This window comes from Anomalospiza imberbis, chromosome 3 (genome assembly GCF_031753505.1).
Source record: "Anomalospiza imberbis isolate Cuckoo-Finch-1a 21T00152 chromosome 3, ASM3175350v1, whole genome shotgun sequence".
NCBI lineage: Eukaryota > Metazoa > Chordata > Aves > Passeriformes > Viduidae > Anomalospiza > Anomalospiza imberbis.
Genome location: NC_089683.1, coordinates 5,790,867 through 5,810,327, shown reverse-complemented (window position 1 = coordinate 5,810,327; position 19,461 = coordinate 5,790,867). Strand labels below are relative to the sequence as shown.

At 37.4% G+C, this 19,461-nt stretch overlaps 1 protein-coding gene across 9 annotated transcripts in view; it reads left to right on the top strand.

Moving 5' to 3' along the window:
• SUPT3H (SPT3 homolog, SAGA and STAGA complex component) overlaps positions 1-19,461 on the top strand; it is a 253,953-nt gene that overhangs the window by 96,664 nt on the left and 137,828 nt on the right. The window lies entirely within an intron of this gene.

Below are 19,461 nucleotides of genomic sequence, written 5' to 3'. Positions count from 1 at the left end.
ATCTTATACTCTGTGAAAATCTGATTGTTTTATCATGTCACTGCTTCAAAAGAAAGATTTACACTAACTCAGCAGAAACTCTAGTACTGTTTACATAATATATTCTGTACTCCTAATTATAATTGCCAATTAGTTGCATAGCTTATATTTAGATTTCTGTCAGAGAAAAATGGTATCTTAATAGGATGTGTATATTTTAAATTAATGTGTGAATATCAGTTATTATTCAAGGTAATGCTTATGACAAATGGATTTTATCCATAATTACAGATGAGGCCGAGCTGCAGCAGTTTGCCAGATGTGCGATCCTGACAGTGACCCTTTACTTGGATTAGGTGTTAAAATTTGACTCCCTGTGTTTGCCAATGAGGTGTTTTGATCCTACAACTCAGCTCATCTGATTTGGTCTGGGTCTGCCTTCAGTTTAGGCACTAAGCTGACCCCTACTTCTCTCTTTGTAAAGATAAGAATTGTTGCAGTGACTGAAAATCGATTATCCCATATTGTGTTACATTCACATGGTTTTCAGTATTGAAGCAAATCTTATCCCACATCCTGGTTTCTGTCCTAAGAGGGAAATTGCTTCTTTTTAGGGAATGTAATTATATTAAAAAAAAATATTTAATTGCTTCTTTTTCAGGGAATCTTAAGTTTGGATCTAGCAAGTCATGGTGATCTCAAAGTGGACCTTATTTGTGCATATGTTCTGTGATCTGTGGTATGACTTTTGTCCTATTCAAATGGGTAGGTTCAGAAATGTGTTTATTCTTGGCACAATCTGATGAATGCTGACCTGTAGGGGAGTTAACCACAATTTTTTAGGGTTTTTTAAGGGCCCTATGTTGGTCCCTACTCATTAAATAAAAAACATTCTATGAAGTCAATAAACTTATCTCTAAATTCTGAAAGATATTTTAATCCTGCATCTTAGAAAGGGTCTCAGCTTTAAGGACCTCAGTTAGACCCACCATGGTTTCTTCTGGAAGGAGTGCTGTTTTCTTTGGTCCAGAGGACTTCCTCTTTAAATTTCTGAGCGTTGACCAGTTAAAATGTCTTTGTGTGGTCTGATGCCTGAGGGTTTGGAGAAAAAAAAGCTTAAAAAAACCCCTTTTGCCCCTTTTATTTTCATAGAAATAGCAACTATAGACATCCCTTTTTCATTCCCATCTTTTTAGTTACTTGTAATTTTTACTCAGATACCTGATCATAAGTAGGAGTTTCAGGATCATTTTTCATAGCAAGCAATTCTTCTTGGCTTACATGAGTACCTGGTATGATAACAGCAAAAATGAGAGAAACCCTTAAAACACAGCAGTGTTTCTATAGTTGCATCAGAGTCTTGTTTGAATGTTTGAGACTAAATTGTAATTTCATTTGTGATTAGATTCAGTGAGATAGGGTCCTGTCTTCCTCAGTTCTAAAATGCAAATGAACCAACCTCCCTGCCCAGCTCTCCCTCCTCCAAGCATCTCACTGGTGAGCAGCCCTGAGCACAGCTTGTGGTTTGGTACTGGAGTGCAGGAGCAGAAATCACAGAATCTTTTAGCTTGGAAAAGACCTTTAAATCTCCAAGTCCAGCCTCCAACCCAGCACTGCCAACTTTGTCACATATGTCCCCAAGTGCCTTGTGAAGGCTCTTGACCCTGTACCCAACTTCCCATGGTGATCAGGCTGCAGCCTTACACGAGTGGTAATTGATACACTGAGATAATTAGTGACAAAGGACAAGGTGGAACAAGTAGAAGAAGGCCATATTCCCATGGGAAGGAAGAGATTCGGGTCCCTGATCTTGCATCCTTGAAATATTTTCTCTGCTGTGATTTTCAAATAAAGTAGAAATTGCGTGCTTCAGATCTCAGGTTAAGATATCTGCATTTATCTGTCCTCAAGTAGGTGTCCCTATGTCAGCATTGCTGGTGATTGTTGTAATTTTGACTAAATCTTTCAGCTGCACTTGTCACAGTTTGTATCTCTAAAGTAACTTTATATGTATATGAAAAGCCTTACTTAAAAATTAGATGGTGTGTGACACTCATGCTTTGTAACTTACAGAAAACATCAAAGTTTGGTTAAGGGACATAATTATTTTTTTACTGAATGTTGAAATTCTCTTTCATGCAGGGTGGTTGCAACTCAGGTTTTTCATTCTGGCAAGGTGGAGATTATGCAGCTTCACTGTCTTACTAATGGCAAATAAGATAATTGACATATTGTAACCATATTTTAATTGTGCTAAGGAGAGAGGGTAGCACTTGGAAAGGTACAAATATTGAGTCTTTCTCCAGATCTCTGAGATCTTTATGGCAACAGGTCCTGCTGGGCACTAGAGCTGACAAGATGGGAATCACTTTCATCTGCTTTGTAGCAGTGATGGTTTTAATCAGAATATTACTGAAGGCGAAAAATAAAAAATAATGGTTACATAGCAGGAAGGTAAAAGGAGTCCTAAGAATAGTTTGTGATTTTATCCTGAATTTGGGGTTTTTTTGCATCCCCTAATAGCCTTACTAATTAGTCACATGGCCCATTTCCAAAACTTTGATTGAAATAAATTAAGTGGCTTTAGTGATCATTGAGTACTTAGAGAGGTTGATTTAGGTGAAGCAGGATTTGTATGGAGAAGTGATTTATTACAGATGTACAGCTGATTATGAGTGAGAAGCTTTTGAATGTTTAAGCTCTTCAGGCCTTCTCTGGGTGATGATACGTGATGAGTGATGCAGATTATGGGCTGAGGATAAAGATCTCCTTGAAGAACTGTTCTGAGTTTATCAGTCTGGGATCGGGCATGTCAGCAACAGACCTATCCTTCTTTTCTCCCTTTCCCCCTTTAAAAAATTTGATGCTCTAATATTTTTCATTCCTTCAGGCTGCAGCAATTTTTACAGATCTGCATCTACAAGATGAACTTCTAACAAATCAAGAGTTACCATAAACTGTTATGAAAAATTGCTCCAAATCTACATCCCTGAACTTCTAAATCTCTCAGGCTCTTCAGGGCAGCTCTCAGAGCTGAGTCTCCTATGCTGCTCTGGCTGTGGTTGTGTGCCTGGAACAGCTCACCAGCACTTTCTTTATGACCCTCCCCTAAGACCCTGGCTTTGCTTCCTACCCTGCCACTGTTCCAATTTTGCTGCTTTCCCTGCTTAGGAGGAGTTCTAATTTCACAGCAATGATGTGCTCCAGATACAGAAATGGATCTGAGATGGCTGATGCATGAGAGCTTCAACAGAATCATTTGTTGCCTCCCTTGTAGCAATCAGAATCAATAAGGATGGTTGTGGACAAGCTTGGAAATTTTGTGTTTTGATGCATATGGGCATTTGATTAGGATAAGTAGGCTCAAGCAATATTTTGTGTTTTTATGATTTTTTTTAATGATTTTACCTCTACTGGAAATTATTTAATTAATACTTCTAGCATCTGTGTGATTTTATGAAAATGCCCTTCAAAACTTGACTCCTTGGAAAAACGTGCTTCATTGCACAGAAATCAGCAGCCTTAGTAACTGTCACTTTAAAACACATTAACAGAGGAAGAAAAGGGAGATTAGGTCTAAGCTGTGCTTAGATAACACTTTTAGCTTTGTAAGGACTTTGCTGCTCAGGTAAAGTTTAATACAAAAGCATTGCCACTTTGAAATTTGGAATGGTCACCCATTGCTGGGGATACACAGAGTCATTTTCAGGCAACCAGTGCACCACCAAGAGTATAATCATCTCTCCTAGTATGGGTTTGCTTTTGGTAATTACTTGGTTATTAATGAAAGTTTACTTAGAGAAGAAAGTGCCACTTTAAAGAAAATATTGAAATGCACTTAAAATGCATTTAAATTTAAATACATTGTGAGATAAAAATGAGCAGAGCAGAGGGATATAAAATGATGGCATTGGAAATGTTATTTTAGAAAAGATAATTCTTGAGGGTGGGGGTAGAGACAGTGTTTTGAAGGAACACCAAAATGACTCCTCTGTAGTAAATCACACCTGTGATATCACTCCCAAACTTCATTGTTCACCATTATGATATATTTTTATTTCCTCTGTTTACAAAAAAGTGCATTGATTATTGATTGCTTTTTATAATCCTAATGGCTCTCTGTGTTCTTTAAAATAGTGTCTTCATCAGAAAAGGAAATTGAATCTGACTTTCAGTCAGCCTTTTTACTGCATTTTGTATGTGAACTTTTCCACCAAGGATGCTGAAGTCTTGGAAATGGCACAGAACCTCCCCCTTTGATTTGTAAATCTGTGATATTTATTAAGTACCAGTAGGAGTTTGCAATGAAGGAGCTTATAAGATGCAGCTGCTGGGGTAGAGTGAATTGCCTTTTGTCAGTGCTGGTGCCTCTCATGGGCAGCAGTGCAACGTGTACAGTTCTATTGCCAGTGATCAACTGAGCTATTGAGAGGGGTATGATGAGTTCTTCTGTTCTCATGAGCAATTATGCATCACAAACTTTTTTGCTGAAAATAAGAGTGTGAAAAAGGCCACTAAAATCTTGTTGGCCTTGCATGGTGTATGTTTGGCAAAAGAAAAATATTTTGAAAAATTGATGTTACTAGTAATTTATTCTGTTTTCCTTATTTTTACATGATTGTTGAAAAATAATTTCATTTGATTTTACAGTACTTATACTATTGCTCACCTCTAATAACTGATTATCTTATTAAAAACACCTGCAATTTAAATATTAGATACATTCATTACTATTTCCTACTCTTTTATAGAATGAGAAAGAAATTATTTTCAGTACATAGTCTTTTCAGTAAGAGGTAGTAGCTGCCAAGAATTGTGAATTAAAAAAAAAAACCCTCTCTATAATGACAACGGGCAATATAAAAATAAGAATAGTAGCATTATTTAGAAACAGCAGAATTCATAATAGTTCACCCATAGGCTGGTTCAGTTGAAATAACTGAAAGTTCTGTGCAGTGTACTTTGAACTTTTGAAACCTGTGGAAATCAAACAATTAAATGTAGAATTAGCATTTGCAATAAAGTCACGTTTGGCTTGGTTTTGTACAGCAGCATTTCCATAGCCTCTGTGCTGAAAAGGAATCAATTATTTTATCAGTAGTTGTTTTTCAGATAATTTATCTTTTTCAGATAATTTTCAACCTCTCAGTTGACTTCTAAGAAATGCTGAAATCCCCTCTTCCCCAGGGAAAAAGAAGCACAACGCAGAAAGACCCAAAAAGCTGTTCATTACTGAAGCTAAATTACAGGCAACAGGAAAACCCACCATAATTCACTTACATATGCAAAAAGTTTTGTTTTCACCACCTAAAATAATATTTTTAGTTTCCAGTTTTGCTATGCTCTGCAAAACCCACCAATTTTGTTCTCATCCATTTTATAGAAATGCTTGACATCAAGACTTTTGTTTATAGAAATCTGATTTTAGAGTAGATTGAAAGTGCATACTTGGATATGTGAGTTTGCTCTCCTTTTTTTCCATTTGGCTTAGAACATTTGGTCTATGCTAAAAATGTAAAATTAGTTTAATTTTTAGTATACCAAGAACTGAATTTATGCTAACCAGGTCGTTCTTGGTAAGGGAAGCAAAGCTTAGCACAGGGATAAATAACTAACAGGCCTGTACAGTTTCTTTTTTAAAAGTAAAACCACAGACAAACAAATCCTCATATTTATTTAGATTTTTCAACATTTTTAGCATTGAATAGTTGGGGTTTTTTAAGTGCAGTTTTTCAAATTAATTTCTACAAATATTTCCAATTCCTAATAAGTTCTGATTTTCAGGCTCAAATTAGTGTTCTTCCAAACCTTCAGCTAATAGAGAAAATTTTTAAAAATTAGGCTGGTTAGGAAGTGATAGATATCATCTCTTGTGTGTGCTTCTGCCAAGGAGAAGTCTCATTCTTGAGAGATTTTCAGCTTCTCTGAAGACAAATATAAAAATGAAAGGCCTAGGGAGGCCAAGTAAGAAAGTTACTTGATAACATGAAACAAATACATTAATTTAATAGTTGTTATTACTAAATTATTATTTACTCTCTGACCAAAACGACGTGAAGTAAAATAAAATTCAACCCTTCTTTGATTTCCTGAACGGATTGGAAACTGATTCTTTGACTGTGTAACAAAGCGTGACACTTTGCCACGTTTTGTTTTTGCAAGGAAGTTAACAAAATACTATATATTTTTCAGTAAAATGTGTGAGAGCTGACAGAATTTGCCACCATGAAAACTATTTTTGGCAACTTCTGCTTACAGCCCTCGAAGTAAGAACTAATAACATACTTTATTTACAGAAGTTCTTCAATCAAGCTGATTAAAAGCAGATTTCTTACTACATACTTGCCCTGTGCATTATTGACTGAAGGAAGATACAATTCTACATCTTTAAAGCAATGATTTCAATTTTTTTTGTCTTCTCAGGAGTAAGGAAATAAATTCAGAAATTACAGAACTGTTAAAAATCAGATACTTCAGTAGCAGACATGTTTAACTTTGCAGAAGATTATTATGTCATTTTTGAAGCTAGGTATGAAGAATATTTTGTAATCACTCATTAGTGTGCCTAATAATAAATTTCACTGACGTATGTAAGGGTGGAAGGAGATATAATTTGTATTTCCTCTTTTACCCTTTTATCATACATGGACATTCAAAGTCGTCCCTTAGCTGTGTAAGCAGAGTTGGATGAAAGAATAAAAGATGATCTTAAAGATCATCTTGTTCCACCCCCTGCCGTGGGCAGGGACACCTTCCACTATTCCAGGTTGTTTCAAGCCCCATCCAACCTGGCCTTGGACACTTGCAGGGATGGAGCAGCCACAACTTCTCTGGGTAACTTATGCCAGGGCTTCACCGCCCTCACAGGGAAGAATTTCTCCTTCATATCTAAACCTGCTCTCTTTCAGCTTAAAGCCATTCTCCCTTATCCTATCACTCCATCCCTTGTCCAGAGTCCCTTCCCAGCTCTCTTGTACCCCCTTTAGGTACTGGAACATGCTCTGTGGTCATCATGGAGCCTTCCCTTCTCCATGCTGAACAGCCCAAACTCTCTCAGGCTGTCCTAATAGGAAAGAGGTTCCAAACCTTTAATCATCAACATGGCCTCCTCTAGCCTTGCTCTAGAGCATCATGGAGTTTTTAAGGATATGTAGAGATCAAGAAGAAACACCATGAAGTGGTCATTTGTCTTCATTAAATCTATGCTGAAGTAGAGTAAGCAAAACTTGTGCCTTTACCCCCCTTGGCAGTTTCCCTTTTCAAATTTGATGGTGAGGGCTGGGGAAGGAGCCGCTCCATTTTTTGCATTGCCGTTGTTGTAGGAAAGGCCAGGAAGGATGTAGTAATTTTATTATTTAAAAACACTATCCAAATTTTGAGGACATCCACCTGACATGGGTGAATTTAAGGCCCTTTGTCACCCTTGTGAAGAGCTCTCCCAGGTGCCTGCCAGCCTGCGGCTTAGGATGTGGGATATGAGGCAGGGGAAGCAGGCAGGGTATGCAAAATGGGCAGGCGCTGGGGCTGCCTGTTGTCACCCTGTGGTCCTTGCATACATTTTGGGGGGTGATCTCTGTGGCTTGTCCTCTGGTGACACAGCAACTCAATATTGTCAGTGCTGTTGGTGGACAGAAGTAAATTCTCTAGGCCAGGTTATAGGAGAAGGTGTAAAGTCTTCATTTTGAGCCATTTCTAAAGGTCTTTCATCAGCTTTAGTCTTATGAGTGGGAACCTCTTGGTTTTTTTGCTTTATCTTTTCTTTCACATTCCAGGTAGTTGTCTCTCAGGAGTGTCTGATTAACAATTAATCAATAGTAACTGTATTACAAAAGAAATATGTTCTGTAACATCTTCAAACAGCTTTTTTCTAAAATTTTAGTGACTTTTTCCAGAATATAAGATAATATAGGGAAAATTTGTAGTAGATGTCTAGTCACTTGCCATTTCAGCAGTTTGATATTTGAAGGCAGTCTTATTTTGATTACTCTATTCCTCAGTGATTACTCTTTACTAAAGTGCTTTAGAGTGAAAGAACTTAAATGTAGTAAGGAAAAAAACTGTTCTTTGTCCTAGTCAGGGTGTAAACCTCGTAATGATCATTTTGAGTATTTGTAATGGCATTTTAATTTTTGGTTTTTTTTTTTTTTCACCATATGCCATGTAATTAGATTTGTGAAGTAGGTGCTTATGAAAACAATTAAATTTCTGAACATTGTCTCAGGTGAAAAGGGGAGAAGGTTGAAATATGAAAGGAAAAGGAAAAGAAAAAAGATAATGAGTTTTGCTTTGCCTGAAAACTGATTTTGAAAAGTTTTATCCTTGCAGGCAGTGTGAGCCCTGCGGGCTGATTGATTTTCTTCTGAGAATGGTGTCTTGAGTCCTAGCAGTGCAAGGGGGTATTTTGGTGACAGGATTGCAGCCTGTAGCTCTGGCTGGCACACAGAGGGCTTTCCAGAGGCATTTCCCACTTCCTTTCCCAAACTACAAATTTTCTCCTGCATTTCCTGAAAGTGCAGCACAGACTCCATTGTCTCACCCCTAGTGATACTGTTGTCTAAAAATCATGTTACAGCTCATTTATTTTAGCAATGAGCATTCTGCAAATGAACACATGTGGTACCACATGGGTTTCCCTTTGCAAAGGTTGTATTTCAAAGCAAAACAAACATTTCGAATAATCTTGGGTGTCTTGGGTGCTAAGTAAAGACCAGGCACACACAAATGGTCTTCAGGGCATATGCACTTACTGTGTTCTTCACTGAGGGCTTTAAAATAGGTTTCTCAAGAACTTTTAATATCTCCTGTGAGTTGTATTTGCTTGAAGCTTTAAAACAGTGCCTGCTCCTCCCTGGTACTCCAGCAGAGCTCAGGCCTGTGGGTTGTCAGTGTGTTTCCTCTGGTGAAGTGATTATAGGCATTTACACTCTGTATTGAATATCTGTTCTTTATGGCTTTGGTCAGCAAGTTGGGATGGTTCTTTTACAATGTTTTGCAGTGCTAGGCATGGGAACAAGGTGCTCATGTGTTATAAACTCAAAATGATACAGTATTTTGTGCCAAGGCTTGCTTTGTTAAGGCTTGTTGAGTTCTCCTATTGAGCTTTTCAACTCATAGCACATGAAAGCCTCCCAGATATTCTAAACACCCTGGGTCTCTGTAGAGATGCTAATGAGACAGGTAGTTAAGAGATTAAAGGCCTTTGGAGTGTACCAGCTGGATGAAAACCAAGTCAAGAGAGGAGCTAAAACAGTCCCCTTTGTATCCTCATCTAACCTGATTTGATTTTGCCTGTTGTAAAGGTCTGTGTGATATTTGGAGCTCATGTCTGCCTTGTTCCTGATAAGCATGAGAAACCACAACAGTAATTGCAAAACTTAATAATTGAGACAGTTTTCTTCTCCTCCCCATATTCATCTTAGTAAAGTATATTTTTGGCAATGCTTAATGATGATTTCTGTGATTCTGCATTTTTGAATCTAGATTAATGCTGCTGTTCCAGTTTTTCCAAGTTGTATACAAACATCTAACACTCAAGTATGACTACAGCAAGTTAATACATATTTTAATATTGCTGGATTTATATATGCATGGATTGAAGTTGTAGTGGCAGTCATATTCTTGAAGACGTGAGTCAATGTATTTTCAAACTGAGTGTATTTTTTGAGTTGTAGAAACTCATCCATCTTAGATTGCAAGCAGAGAGAATAGTATCTGTAGTATCTGAAGTGACTGATGTAAAGGGATACCTTCAATGTTAAGAATAGCTGACACAATTTAGGAAAGGGAGCTTAAAATGTATGACAACTGAGTTTGGAAGAAATAGGAAGTAGAGAAAAAAATCTTTCCTTTGGGTTTTCTGCCTTACCTGTATGGCTATTCCATTAATTGGAATATAAGAATACAGTAGAAATACAGGGATGTGATTGTATATTAATTGTGCTTGCACATTAATCAATCTCACCAGCGGCTCTCTTGTGGTTTTTTAGTTGGTGAAAAGCCATCTGAAGTCATATAACCATATTTCCTACATGGTGTTTTCCCAAGCAAAGTGCCCCTGCTTGTTTTATTATACAAAGAAATTCAGAATTAAAATCATATGTAAGGACAGTAAAGACTAAATGCTGTTAGTTTTTGTTGAGCGTAGTAGCTTAAAGTAACAGACTAATTAAATGAGATTTATTTTGAATCAAAAGTAATGGTGGGGCAGTAGCAGATCTTGACTGTTTGATGGGTGGACTCGTGTGAATTGTCTTTGTTTTAATCTAAATACTCCTGTCTGGCTTTTGGGATAGAGGGGTATTGTGAAAACAGTGGCTGGAATGATTCCAAATCATACGTAATTTCTTTTTATTCTCTCACTGTGTGTTTTATGAAATAGAATGTCAGAAGGTGCTTGGCTACCATTAGCATGGAAAGTTCAGGTCTGTAATCTCACAGAAAAAGGGTTCGAAATCAGTGTCCAATTCTCATACTGTAGAGGTCTAAAATCCTTTTGGAGTTTGTGCAGCACAAAGATCTGGTCATTTAACTCTGGTATTGACCCTACCCATATTGGTTAACTGAGTTGCTGTCAGGATTCCAGTGACTGCATTGACTGAGCCTCTTGATGAGTCACACAGTCTCCCACAAGTAGGATAGATACTGATTGGAAACTGAAGCAAGGTAAATTAATATTAAAACCAAAGCATATTTTTAACAGTGAGATAGTCAGTGGAATAGTGTAACAGAGAAGCCGTGATGGCCTCTTCGTCTGCTTAACCTTTGTGGTCAAATATGTCCAGGTCTATATGAAGCAGAGCTCAAAAAATGCCACCTGTGAGTATGGGTTGTTGTACTTTATGGGAAATGTCTCCCTTTACCAGCTGGAGATTAGGGTTTTAGCTAGAAGTGTTCCTGAATTTTGCTGGTCTTTCTGTCATATCCATGTTAACCACAAAAAGAGGAAGGATAAGTATGAAGGCCACAAATTCATGGTGCAGGGATATTTTTTTTTGTTTCAATATTATCAGTTTCAATACTAAAAGTTTCAATATTGTCAATAATCTGGGCAAGGAGATCAAGTGTACAGCCAGCAAGTTTGCAGACAGCTCAAGTTGTATGGAACTCTTGATCCGCTGGAGGGCAGGAAGAGTCTACAGAGGGATCTGGACCAGCTGGATCTACAGGCTGAGGCCAATTATGTGAAATTCAACAAGGTCAAGTGTCATGATCGTGTCCTGCACTTGGGTCACAACACCCCCCCCTCAGTGCTGCAGACTGGGGGCAGAGTGGCTGGAAAGTGCCCAGTGGAAAAGGACCTGGGGGTGCTGGGGACAGCAGCTGAACATGACCCAGATGTGGTTGGGTGGCCAAGAAGGCCAAAGGCACCTGGGCTGTACCAGCCATGGTGTGGCAGCAGGGCCAGGGCAGTGACTGTCCCCTGTGCTGGGCACTGGTGAGGCCACACCTCAAATCCTGGATTCAGTTCTGGGCCTCTCATGACAAGACAGACATGGAGGGCTGGAGCGTGTCCAGGGAAGAGAACGGAGCTGGGGAAGGGTCTGGAGCACAGATCTGATGAGGAGCAGCTGAGGGAGCTGGGAAGGGGACTCAGACAAGAGCTTCTTGCTCTCTACAACTCCCTGTGAAAGGAGGTTGAAGCCAGGTGGGAGTTGACCTCTTCTCCCATGTAAGTGATAGAACAAGAAGAAATGACCTCAACTTGTGTTGGGGGAGGTTTAGATTGGATATTGGGAAAAATTTATTCTCAGAGGCAGTTGTCAAGCATTGCAACAGGCTGCCCATAGAAATGATTGAATCGCCATCCCTGGGGGATTTAAAAGATGTGTAGATCTGCAGATGTGGCGCTTGAGGAGATGGTTTAATGGTGGGCTTGGCAGTGTTGGGTTAATGGTTGGACTCAGTCTTTCCAACCTAAATGATTTTGTGATTTTAAATGCTGTCAGCAACAGGAGAACAGCAATCTTGCTATTACCATACAAATTTATTATATCAAACCATGGAAAGGTTTGAGGATTAAGAGAAATAACTCCTTGATAATGAAGCTCCATTCAGGTGTATGTGTTCACATAACACTATTAGACAGCTTCAGTGTAAGCCTCTACTGTAAAGATAAACCATGGCATTTTAGAGTCTTCTGTCTTCGACAAGCTCATAAAAGAATCATGGTTTTGTCAGTGCAGAGTGTGGGAGGTTGTCTGTTTATGGTAGTGTTAAAGCCTGCAGTTTTTGGCAGATATCTGTATATTTTTAAAGGCACCCCATTTCCCTGCAAAACCTTTTGAGATTCCCTTGCTTAATCAGCCGCTCAATCAGACTCCTAGGAAAAAAAAAAAAACCCTAAGTCTCCATTCCATCCCCACCCAAACAGGAGCAGAAAACCTCCTGTTGTCATTTGGTGAAGTGCAATACCAGTAGCTCAAATCTCGACACTGCTTTGTGATAATATGAGTTCTGTAATGCTGCATAATGCACTTTTCCTTCACCCTCTCCTTGCTTGAGCTTCTATTTCCTTGGCTGGGTTTAGAGAAAAAGAGAAAGGATCCCAGGATTTGGCTGGGAAACTTACTGATAGAAATCACGAGCTGTAGAACTTCAAGAAGTGTATCTTTTTATTTTCCCTTTTGTCCTGTAAGATATGATGTTAATTTCCTCTTGTGCCTTCTGGTTCCAATTCATTCGAATACTTGCATCCAATGGAAGTTTAAGGAGATAGTTTTCTACAGAAGAGGAGGACCTACTTGTATAATGTGGAGATCTTTCTGCTTCCATAAAAAAGATTTTGGGAGCTGTGGTTTACATACACAAGCCATTCACATGCATGCAGAAAGTTTTCTTGACTTCTACTAACAACAGTAAAATCAATGAAATCAGAGAATAAATGATTCGTTGTAAATATTTAGTGAACCGTGACTAAGCACCTTTTAATAGAAAGTGTCAGTGTTTTTTAGTTCCAGAGACTAGACTGTTTATGAATAGTTATATTTTATAAGGTACTTTGTCATAGCTTGTGAGATATTTACAACAAATCTTTTTTTAGCAATTTTTTTTTTAATTAAGGAAACTCATGAGAATTTCCTGAACATGCAAAGCAGGCTCATGGTCACATAGTATGTCCCTGAAAACAGCTTTCCAAGCAGTTTGTATTTCCTTCTATCTTAATGGGCTGACGGTTCAAGACTGGTGTTATTCCATACCTACCTTAGTAGATAATTCCTTTATGGTAAAGGAGAGGGAAAAAAAAAAAAGAGTAAGAAATCTTCATGTACTTCTAAAATCATACTCATAGGCCTTACTTTTCTTTAACTGTCTGGACAAATCCCAGAAAAAGTTCTTGCCAGTCAGTATATACATATACAAGTCAGTGGGGTTGTTTTGAAAAGAAAGAAAAAGCACCCCACCTTATTATTTTTTGTTGCTTAATTCTTAAGCATTATGGTCTGCTCCCTGTCAAAGTGATAGAAGAACAGCAACCACTAGATGATGATTAAGCTTCTGGGGAAGAGAGGGGAGGAAAAGCCTTATACATGGAAGTGATTTTCCATTCAGTTTCATGCAATTTTGTGTTTTATTCTGTCAGCCATTGATGAGCAAATTTAGTCTCCGTAAATCCTTCTTAAGCTGAGGTTTAGGAGGGCCCTCAGTTGCAAATATTGGAAGGAGATTCAGAGAGACTGCTCTACTAAAATCTTGCAGACATCTACAGCCAATAAGGGATTGGTGTTTTCCAAAAGCTCTTGAGAATTGTAAAAAATAGCCATCTTACTTGGAGGAGGTGAGAGATGTAAGGAGTCTGAAATCTGCTGCATTTCAAAGGGAGGCAAGGACACCTTTTAATACACAAAATCCCTGTCTCCAGGGACTGTTTTCCTTAATAAGAGTTACTAATTCATGAGCATCATTGTTACTTAGCAGAATTCAGAAGCTGAATAACTTCAGTTTGTAACTTCTCAATATTTGAAGTTTTTTTTCCTTAAAGGTAATGTAAACTGTGCTTGCATGGTTAGAGACTGACTGCTCTCAGCTGGACCTTCGTGAGCAAATTGAAGTCAGTGTAGTTTCATGGATAATTAAGTAAGAATGAAAATTTTAAAAGTATAAAAAGAGACTTCTTTTTTCAGCAAATGTTCACCATTTAATATTTTTATATAGTATTATTTAAATTGTCTCCAACTGATTTGATGAGTCTCTTTTGATTAGTCAAAGGCAAGATGAAAGTAAGTAAATATGAATTAAGACAGTGGAGGCTAACAGGGTAATTTATTAAAATACTATAAACTTCTCCTTTTTCCAAAAATAAACATTAAAATAGCAAAATTCTGCTAGGTCATGGCCAAATCTATTTTGGAAGACATTTTTCTGCTTTTTAGATTGGTGACTTAACTACAGAAATTTGTACTTAACCTCCAGGTGCTAAGATTTTAAAGAAATGTATGAAATGCAAAATTCAAGGTCAGAAACGCCACATATTTTTAAAACCCATTTATACCTTGTTTGTCTCTTTTGTAAGGCTAAAAAGTGCAACTTGTTGGTTTGTTCCTTCCTCTTCTGTGATATTATTTAATGCGTCAGCAGAATTTTCTGAAACAAGAACAATTAAATTGTTCACTTCAGTGAATGGAGAAATGGAGATGTTAAGACCGTGGCTCTTGGGTGGGTTTCCCCCACCTCCTAAGAAGGACTTTGTGCTTCTCCTCCCATGCCCAGCTGAAGGACCACCTCTTCTCCCCCTGGCAGCCAAATACCACTTCTGCTGCCATCCCTGGTAACCACACTAATTGCTTACATGGAAAAGGAATATTAGGAAAATATTAAGTTAGGCTAAAAATACATCAAATATGATATAGCAGCTGGAAATAGGGAAAGCCAGCACCTTCCACTGGCCAGATCTCCCCGGACCACCTGCAAAGTGCTCATGGGGCTGCTGCAGCCATGGACCACATAACGTGTGCTGGAACATCCATATCAAGTATCACCTCCCGCTCCTTACCTTGACCTCAGAAGACTTCCCCAGCAAGGGATAAACAATAAACTTACATAGTGTGCCCGAGAGACTTGGGCTCTAAATAAACTCTGTTTGATGCCACATTTATGAGGAAGCAGAGCTTCCCTGGACCACACAGATCCCGACCACGAGCACCATCGCTGGGCTTGTGAGTGATGCCAAGCTGCAGCTCTAAGAAGCAATGACTGTGCCTTGATATAGAAGCACAGTCAGGGTGTTTTAAAGAGGAAAAATACCAGGGAATAGCTCAATGTTTTGTGGCAACTGGGATACCCCAGAATGCAGCTTGTACTCTCTCCTCTCTGAAAGTGAAAGGAGGGAAATAGGGGTGCTCAATAACTGCAGGATGGAGACATTAATTACTCTCCTGTAACAGATTGTTCTGATACCGAAGACTGCATTTGCTTTTGCCTCTGTAGTGTCTGATTTAGTGAAACCACAGGTTCTCTTGGAGAATTTGTTCTTTCCCTAAATCCAGTCACTGCCTCCTTGTCTCCTAAGGAAGAAGAGGAAATGGGAGATGGGATGCTGAATGTCGTTCCCTTAAGGATGTCAACTGCTCACTTTTGTCCATAGAGATTAATTCTTGATTTGGAAGTTTGATTCTTTTTATAAGCTCCTTGATACTGAGCATCTGTGGGTTTTGTTTAGGATGCTGTATTTAATCTTTTCAAGAATTTTGTCTTCTGCAGTCATAGAAATATGCAATAAGTAATTAAAAGTGTTATTTGGAATTACTTTTGGACTGTGGTATGGATTTTTTAAAACACTTTTTTAGCGTGATATGTCTGTTTTTATAAATAAGGGATTTAAGATTTTACCTGTTATCATTTCACATTGTGTTTTGCAGATACAGATAAGAAAGCAAAATACAATATTCGTGGTAATGATTTACTTTAACTCATGTACAGGGCATATGCTGTGTGAACTGTATATTAAAAAACCAAGAAAAAGAAATCCAAACAAAAAGCCCCAACTTTTTAAATGCCTATATTTGATTGCTGATTTTGCCTCTATTTCAGCAGCCTGAAATTCTTAAATTAATAATTTGTGTATTAATATTAATTCAGTCCACTTGTAATGTTATAGAAAATTCTCTCCATATTTTAAGTTATTTAAATCTAAATGCTTGTCAATAAACACCAAGTCGTGCATGTTTCACCTGAATGAGCACACCTCATGTTTGTCTTTCTAGTTGAGGAAGCTCAGAAAATAGTATTTTTTAAAAGGCAAATTTAAATGGATGCCAACTTGTGCTTTACATTCACCCCTTTTAAACTACTATAAATAAAGTGAAATAATTAACTGTGAATTTCTTCCCTAGGATGTTTCTTTGAGCCCTACTTGTTCCCCTTTCTTGTCTTTTATTCTTGACTCATGTCAAACTGGGAGTATAACTTCACATCCTTCTTTTTAGTGTTTTTGTATTATTATTAATAAAGTGTATTTGTATTAAATTAAATGCATTAAATTGTATTAATATTAAACAGTTAATATTTGGTACTTTCATGTTTGCTTCTTTACTTTGTAAACAAAATGCTTTTCATATATTTGAGCATGAAATTTTTTTGTGAAGATTGTGAAGTGCTCTCGCTTCAGTCATAATTTGCTTACCAAAAAATATTTCTAAAGCCCATATATTGTCATCTTCCCCTTCCTGCTTTCCACTGAGCCACTTTTCATTGAAAAAAATAAAAGAATTTATTTTGAGAAGCTCAAGAAAGACGTTTCTTATTTCGTTTTGTTCATCCCTGTACTCAAAGTGATTATTTAATAATTTTAGTACAAAAAAGGGCAGTCAGTGCTGCCTATTGTGTCTGTCCCTTTCTTGAAGCCATGGGGGGAACCTGGGGTGAGAGCAAAGAAGGCAAACATTTGCACTATCCTTTGGACATAGGGGGGAAAAAGGTTGATCTATGCATTGTGTGTACAGGAGTATCTTTTGTCAGTATGCCCATTTGGGTTTGTATTTTGCTTTTTTTTGTTGTTTGGGTTTTTTTGTGGGTGGTGGGTTTTCTTTTTTTTTTTTAATATCACATGTATTTATTTTAAAAATATATTGTATTGGTAACAAAATGAGAACAATAACTTGTATTTTTAATGAGACATGAGTTGTCTCAGTGATGATTCAGTGTCTTCTCAGTCTAGCTGCTAGATGGCTCATTTTGGACAGAATAAAAAACTCAAGTGTAATTAGTAGACACGGATGTGGTCCTCTTCCAAAGTCCTTGCATTTGTTTTTGTAGCAAGTAGATCGAGACTAGGGTGACTGTAAAACATCAATATTTTATAAATCTCTTCTTTTCTTGTTCCAAAAATTCTGCCAAATTGTGCTTAAATGAAGTCTTTGGAGGAAAAAGCCTGTAAGAGTCGTTTACTATAAATACATTTTTGTGATTTTAAGAAGAATGGGGTATTTATAATGGATTGAACCAGAGCTTCTCTGCTCTGTGTTATCTTTATAATGTTTGCCATAAAGTGCTTCCAGGCGACATCTTGACTTCTGTAATTTTTTTCTTCCTTTTCCTTGGTGCCTGGAACAGATTATTGTGGGTTATAACATTTTAAAACATCTAAGTAATCCATTTGAATGCAGGAAAAAGAGCACACCATTGATATGAAATTGCCCTGACTTTCCAGAAAAGATTTTATCAGAGAACTTCCAGTTTCTTACTCTAGGGAGAAGGTTGCATAGTTTGATTTCTGAAATAAAATACATTTTTAAAGCATTGTCCTATCCAGTAAAATTGATTTATCTTATGGTAGAATTTTACTCTCAGAAAAGTAAGAGTATTGGTTTGTTCAGTACTTCCTGAAGTTAAACCTAAATTCCTGAAGTTAAACCTAAATGAAACATAATTATTTGAAAGAATTATTCTATATTTTAATTATTGTGTCTATTTTCTTCTTAGTGGATGTGTTTTACCTGTGCCTAGTGGGGAAATAGTTTCTGTTTATGAGTCACAGGTTCACTTGTAACACAGAGTAACTGCTGTAACAGCTCACAGTGGGTTTGGTTTTTCATAACTGGGGGCTTGTGCTGCTTCAGAACTGTAGAAGGCTCTGCCCCAAACTTGTTATCTGTAATTTAGAGCACAGATTTCCAAGCTAGGATATCTGAATACTGTTGATCCAGTATTTTAAAGCGGTTTTGTTATTTATATTATAGATTTTTAAAATGTAAGTGTAGAATACTGCGACTGTTAATATCATAGTTGGGTTTTACAGTGTTCATGAGAAATGCTGATGTTTTTAAGCCTCTTTTGGTCTCAAACATTTCTGTATTTTTGAGATAGGTTATGTTTTTTGGCACCTTTTTCTATTTCTCCTATTACAGTGAGTACTGCAACAGTTCTCTCACACAAGTACTGCAAAGGTAAATAATGAAAATACAGGCTCCCTACATACATGGGTGGACATTTCATAGCTTTTTGTTTTACTATTAAATTTAATTTGCTAATTTACCATTATAATAACTCTGATTTGCAAAGCCTGATTTGTCAGTAGAGCACTTGTTACCCCCCTGGCAATGGGAGGTCCAGGGGGAAAGCTTGCTTTTTCTGACACCGACCACAGTGGACAAGTTGCTTCCTTTCTCCAGGCACTGACTTCAGGAAGGGTAGTAAAATATGAAAACTGATGTTATAAAATATGTTACTATATGATAAGGAAGTGTGTTGTTTGAGAATTGGATATAATTGTCATCATTCAACACCCACACATTTCATTCATAAAATCATGACGTGAATTTTTAAAACAATGAAAAATGGACTTGATTTTGGAGAATATAAAAAAGAATAATATTATTTCTCTAAAAATTAGCATGAAACATTCATCCTCATTTATGTTTTGTATCTTGTGGATTAGTTTAAATTGTCTTGTGGTTTTAATCTAGATTTAAAATAGCAAGGGGTTTCCACATTTGGTTAACACTTATAATATATATATACAGTGAAATTATGTTTTGACTTCCTGCTCTCCTCATCACTTTTTTGCCCTGTCCTCTTGAGAGCAGGCTGAGAATTTGTCTCCCTTGGCTTTGTTAAATTCCAGTTGTGTTTGGGTATTTTGTTGAGATGAACTTTTTCCTAGAGCAGAAGTGACTGATCATAGTCCAGTTTGCATGGTTGAGAAAGACAGTTGTCTCATTTGTTTCCTGAAAATCTGAAACCCTTTGTGAGTGAGCTAATGGAACATACTGTGTTATACAACTGCAATAAATTATATCTTTTTCCTTGGCCAGCCATAAGGATTTGTAAAATTAATTTAAGACACTTAACTGTTAGACTTTGGTGTATTTTGATGAGTGCACAATGGCACTGAAATGGGGTCTTGCCACAGTTTTGCGCTGGGACAAATCTGCAGATTTTCAGCAGTTAGAAAGTATTTACTATAATATAGTAAAAAAAAATCCACAGAGCCTGAAGTCTATTGTTTTTCATTAATAGCAGGACTTCTAAAAACACCTACATTGTGTG